We start from the raw sequence: 5,332 nt of genomic DNA on the forward strand, positions 1-5,332 counted from the left end.
GTTTTTGACGTTAGCTTCACAAAAACATCACCGCCGACATGCGCGAGCTAACGCGCGTCCTTGATACGGAAGGATTTTATGTCTTTTTCGGGGCAGCTGCAAAGAAAACTGATAAAAGCTGAGGACGATATGGAAAACACTCCGTTTTTCATGTGGGAAGTTGCCAAAGTCTGTGGGAATACCCTGGCGACCGGCGCCGGGAGGTGTGTTTGCAGCTGCTCGCTAAACAGGAAGTTGAGCCAAATTCACACGTGCGGCTGGAACTTCCAAACGCTGCTTTCCTCTCCGACGTGGGGTTTCCAGCTGGCTTCAGGTTCCCGCGGCGCTCATCAGCCCAGACCCAGTTGTTCTGGCTCAGAATCGGCTAAACTGGACCGAGCTGGGCAAGACTGTTGAGGGATCCGCGGAATGGTGGCGTCCAAGAATTAGCCTCGCGCGCCGAGTTCGGCGGACGCGCCCCCCGCTCCGGTAATTGTCACCTGATTCCAGCGATCGGAATCATTTCCAAACAGCTGCTGTTTAAATCTCGATTGAGCGGAACGTCAACACCAGACTGGGACACGCGCACGGCCAGATTCCGCTATTTTAGGAAGGTGGCGCCCTATTACGGCGTCCCGATGTGCGGAACAGAGGGGCTAACGAGATGTTCCCATCAGCTGATCACAGCAGCTACATAAATATTTCAGCAGCTCTTCTGGACTCACACCTCCAAACTTGAGGAATCCTCCCGCGTCCTTCCCGTCGTTCCCAAAGCGTGCCGTTATTCCGAACGCGGACTTAATCCCTGTCGTAACAGCTGCTGTGAAACATCAATAAACTGTCAGGCAATAAAAGAGCCGGCGTTCAACTGACAATGACAGAAATTGGCGCGGACCGATGGAAGCAACAGAAATGTCATCTGTCTGCTCGGATTTGGAGGGGACCCGTGAAGTGGCTCGGAATTACGTGGCACCACAGATAAGCAAGACGGCTTCGATTTGTAAGGAATCAGACGCAGGCATTGATTGGAACGAGCATTTCATAAATGTAATTGCCTCTTTGATTCCGATCATTGATCTGCCTCTGAAAGGCGAAAGAAAACACGTCTGGAAACGTATTTCATTAAGGATGCTAACCGCACCGATGTGAAATATCACGCTATTGATCGGTTTTGATGGCTTATTGCTACAGAAGCTAAAGATGCTCCTACGGGGAGGTTTGTGTTTGATGAGCGATGCTGGCTGTCTCATTTTCTTTTGACTTTTTTTCCCCCATAATTAGATAAAACAGCTGTTTCGGCGCTTGTTGGAGAAGGTGGCCGAACTTCCAGGACGTAAAGAAGACGCCTCGGGTCAGAGAGCGTTTGGTTTTTCATCCGAAAGTTCGTGTTTCACGTAAGAAATGAAGGAAACCAGTGAAATTGCCTTGAAATGCTAACGTTGGCTACACCAGATCCTTTTTGGTGACGTCCTCGGGAGGACACGCGAGGGTTTCGATATTCCCGACCTCCTCTGGACGATGTCGATTTCCATGGAGGCGAGGGTGGGGGAGAGGGTGACGTAGCAGGGTTAGCATCGCCGCTAGAGAACGCAGCTTCCGGTAATTTATGGATTCGTCAGGAATCGTTCATTTATTCTGCCGACTAAAACCAAGTCGGCTCGGACGCGAGGATTCTGTCATCCGAGGCCAGAGCGGGCGAGGGGGGCGGAGTCTGTGTGGACAGCATGCTAACGAGGTGAGCTAACTCCACTGAAGAATGCTAATTTATCAATAAAGTAGGATAGTTGGCAGTTCACTGAACCATAATGGATTTTTTACCAACCTTATCAAGGATGTCCTTTGAAGAGCGGCGCCGCCGGAGGGTTTTTCTGTGAGGAGAAGCCCTGAAGGACTCTTTTATCTCCTCTTTTTAACAGGTGAGAGTGCAACTCCTCACTGATTCAGCATGTTTAAGAAGCCCGCATTCAATAGTTCCCCCGGATTAAGTCTGCCGTCGTGTCGCTGTCGTACACCAAACAAAATGTTGACACAGCGTGTCTCCGCCGGCGCCTTTATCCCCCGCGTGACACCAACTTGGATCGGGGCCTTAAAGAAAGCAGCGTTTCTCCTTCCGGAGGATCAAAACTCTTCCATTTGTTTCCTGCCACAGAGAATTAATAATCAGCCACGATGTGAGTTTGTTTCTCTGCGTGTTTAGAATCCTAACGAGTTATGCAAATAAAGTAACGTTGGAATTTTAATCAGCATGTAACAAAAGGTCCACAGCTAATTAGCAAAATTCCTTTGAAAAATGGGTAAAAGTGACCCCCCCCCACCACCGATGAATATAAAACAAAGGCAAGAACATTATAATATTCATTATAAAGCATATTTATGTAACTCTGTGGGGTTTATATGACCGTGGGTCTCCTGGGAGGAGGAGGAGGCAGATTGTAGGCTGGAAATTTATAGTTTTAGCTTCAAAGCGCAATAAGGTATCCTGCATTAATTCCTGCCGCCGCCTGCAGGGACGAGGGGAAGAACGGGGGTTTATCCGCCCGCCTTCTCTCCATTTTTGCCCAGATTTCTGCTCCATCGTGGGCCGAGAGACGAGACGTCACAGGACGCGGAAGCTCGTTGACTCCACTCAGGCCTTAATGGCAGCACAGGATGCTACGCTAGCCCGCGACGGCGTTAGCCCGCGAGCAGAGTGCCGTACCATCAGGCGGCGTCGTTAAGGGACGCAACAGGATGGGATTTCTGCTAATCAATGCGAGGACGTGGACAAGAGGAAGCCATTAGCATGGAGAAGAAGAGCCTTATAATAAAGGTGAGACCGCTGTCGTGTTGTTAATGGCTACAATTAGCCATCGGCGGGTAAATGAGCCATCAGCGTTTACCGCTGCCCTCCATCACGCGAACCAGCTCGGATGTGGTCTAATGTCACCTTTTTAATCCCCTGAGGATCAGAAGTTACGTCTGATCAACACTCGAGCATTTAGCTCTGTCTTTTATCATTCTGTACATTAGCCTGGGTGTAGCACGCTAGCATAGCTGCGCTCCTGATACTCAGGAAGTTTATGAAATTTACATCAGAGACAGCATATTTGGGATGTAAATGAATTCAGACGCAATAACTGGGAACTACAAGAGCGATATAATTGCGTTTTGACGGCGCGTATGCGGTTAGCTTTGTTTACCCTCTCAGCGCACAGAGGAGCGCTCTGATCCGAGCGCTCTGATCCCGCTGCTTCCCGCACCATCTGCTCCGCTCCGCTCTTCCTTCTCCGCCGAAGATGTTCTTCTTTGTCTCGTGGTGGCGTTGCTCACATCCCTGCTGCCAGACATTGTTTATTTCTTTCCTCCACTTTACATTCCGAAGTATTTATGAGCAACAAAGGAGCTGGTGTGAAAAGGAGCCGCCGGAGCGCCCGGCTTGTTGTTTACCTGATGCTTTTTAGCAGGTTAAATGTTCTGAGATGCTCTTTCACTAATGCTGCTAAGAGACCCAAAGTTAATACTAACCACCCCCCCCCCCCCCCCCCCCCCCCCCCCCCCCGAACTGGAAGTATTAAAGAGCTACAACGTGATGACCTTTGACCCTAATCCAGTCTCCACAGGTTAAGAGCAGCACCTGATCCAGGTGGGAGCCTGGATTTTTGGTGTCCTGTTAGAGGCAGCGACGCCCCCGGAGGGCTCATGTCAGTGACATCATCATTTTCTCCTTCACTTCCGGCCACGTCGGCTCTTTAACGGAACAAACGTGGATAAAAATATCGACTGTTTGTTTATTGACAGTCGTGAAAAGAACGTCAGATGGCGGCAGAATGTCGGCAGCTTCTGGTGGGAAACATCCATCTGCCTTTCGGGAACGTGGTCGGTTCCATCCCGACACCAACACGAAGGAAGAGTTTAACGTCCCTGAGTCATTTTTTCCCATAACAACAAATCCCGTTCTGTGTTCTTTATTCCAAGAGGCTCCCGCTAGCGTCGACTACTAATCGCCTCTTGTTCCAGTTAAAGTCAGACCAACCGTTCCCCACATTCCGTGACCTTGTGCCGGCTGCTCCGGGGCTGAGCTGGGACCCTCTTAAACTTCCCGTCGGGATGTCTTGGTTGGTGTTCTTCCGCTCTGCGTCTCCGTGGAGGCGGCCGGACATGACGTTCCGCACCTGACGAGGAGAACGTGCCGAGGCACTCGTCTCCCGTCGGAACCTCGGAGACGTTCCCACACCGGATTATCTTTACGGTCCGGAAGGTCTTGGAAATGAAGCATCTGGCGCGTTGCGGCGGTGCTGCCGGAGGCCTCGGCTGCTCCCAGACCTCCCAGACCCACCTTCCCTCCCTCCGTCCTCCGACTCCGGACCTCTGAATCTCGACACCTCTTTAGGAAGTGCTGGCTAAGCTCTTCCCAAGCGCTCCCCTCCCCACTGAGAGGTGCCAGTGACGCTCCGTATGCAGATGATTGAGTGATGATAACGGCACAAGGACAGGAACGGCGCCACTGTTGCTTCGACATGCGTTCCGAAGTTTCTCCCGATGACGCCCTCACTCTGTCATCTCTGACGGATCTGTGGCGCCGGGAAAAGTTGTGCCCCAGTTTTGAAGCGAGGAGGTCCGGGGGTGAGGAGGAAAGGTTTGCCTCCGGCGTCTCCAGCTGTGTGATGGTCTGTTCCTGGGAGTTCCCCCCCCCCTCCTCCGGGACGGAAGCAGCTCTCTGGTCCGTCTCAAACTCTGACCCACCTGGATGGAGGAAATCTGCTCCGCGCCATTTTGTTCGTTATCCGGGCGCCCGGCAGAAATGTCTCATTCCAGAGTCCCGACATGCTCCGCTGGTTAGCCGCTTGTTTTCCCGTCCGCAGGTAGCAGACTAGCAATTAATATCCATCGCTTCCCGGCCGGACGGCAGGAAGATATTTATTGGAGGATCGATGCTTGTTTTCCTTCAGTATTGTTCCAATTTCCATCGGAGTCACGGAGATGCTGCAGCCTCTATCGACGGGCCTCATCTGTCGGCGCCGCACGCCGTTGTCCCGCCACTCCAAACCGGCCGAGTGGAGCAGCGCTGTGAGTTTGGCTCCATCCAGGAATTCTCTTCTTCTCCAACTTTCTGTTTAATGTGATCGGATCTGACTGGAGCGCGGGGTCGAAGGTCGTGGCGTGCGTCGGTACTCCCCCGCGCTGGTGACACGCCAGCGTGAACGTCCTCTCGACGCCACTGGATGGTCCTGAACACGAGTGGTCTCTTTACAGACGTGTGGAGGATGTTTGGATGGGAATACCTCGGAACGTTGCTGCCAGAGTGGGAATATAGACGAAGATCCAGGTCCTGAGCGGAGCCGCGGAGCCAGAGGGAGGCTTCCAGCTTCCAGAA

The 5,332-nt window shown here is 52.2% G+C and overlaps 1 long non-coding RNA gene across 1 annotated transcript; it reads left to right on the forward strand.

Annotated features, from left to right (window-relative positions):
* Positions 1 to 1,467: 1,467 nt before the first annotated feature.
* Positions 1,468 to 2,782, forward strand: LOC115251280 (uncharacterized). The gene is made up of 3 exons (XR_003889854.1): positions 1,468 to 1,714; positions 1,811 to 1,895; positions 2,542 to 2,782. It is a non-coding gene; the product is annotated as an uncharacterized lncRNA (long non-coding RNA).
* The last annotated feature ends 2,550 nt before the right edge of the window (positions 2,783 to 5,332 follow it).

Source organism: Takifugu rubripes, chromosome 10, assembly GCF_901000725.2.
Source record: "Takifugu rubripes chromosome 10, fTakRub1.2, whole genome shotgun sequence".
NCBI classification, from domain to species: Eukaryota; Metazoa; Chordata; class Actinopteri; order Tetraodontiformes; family Tetraodontidae; genus Takifugu; species Takifugu rubripes.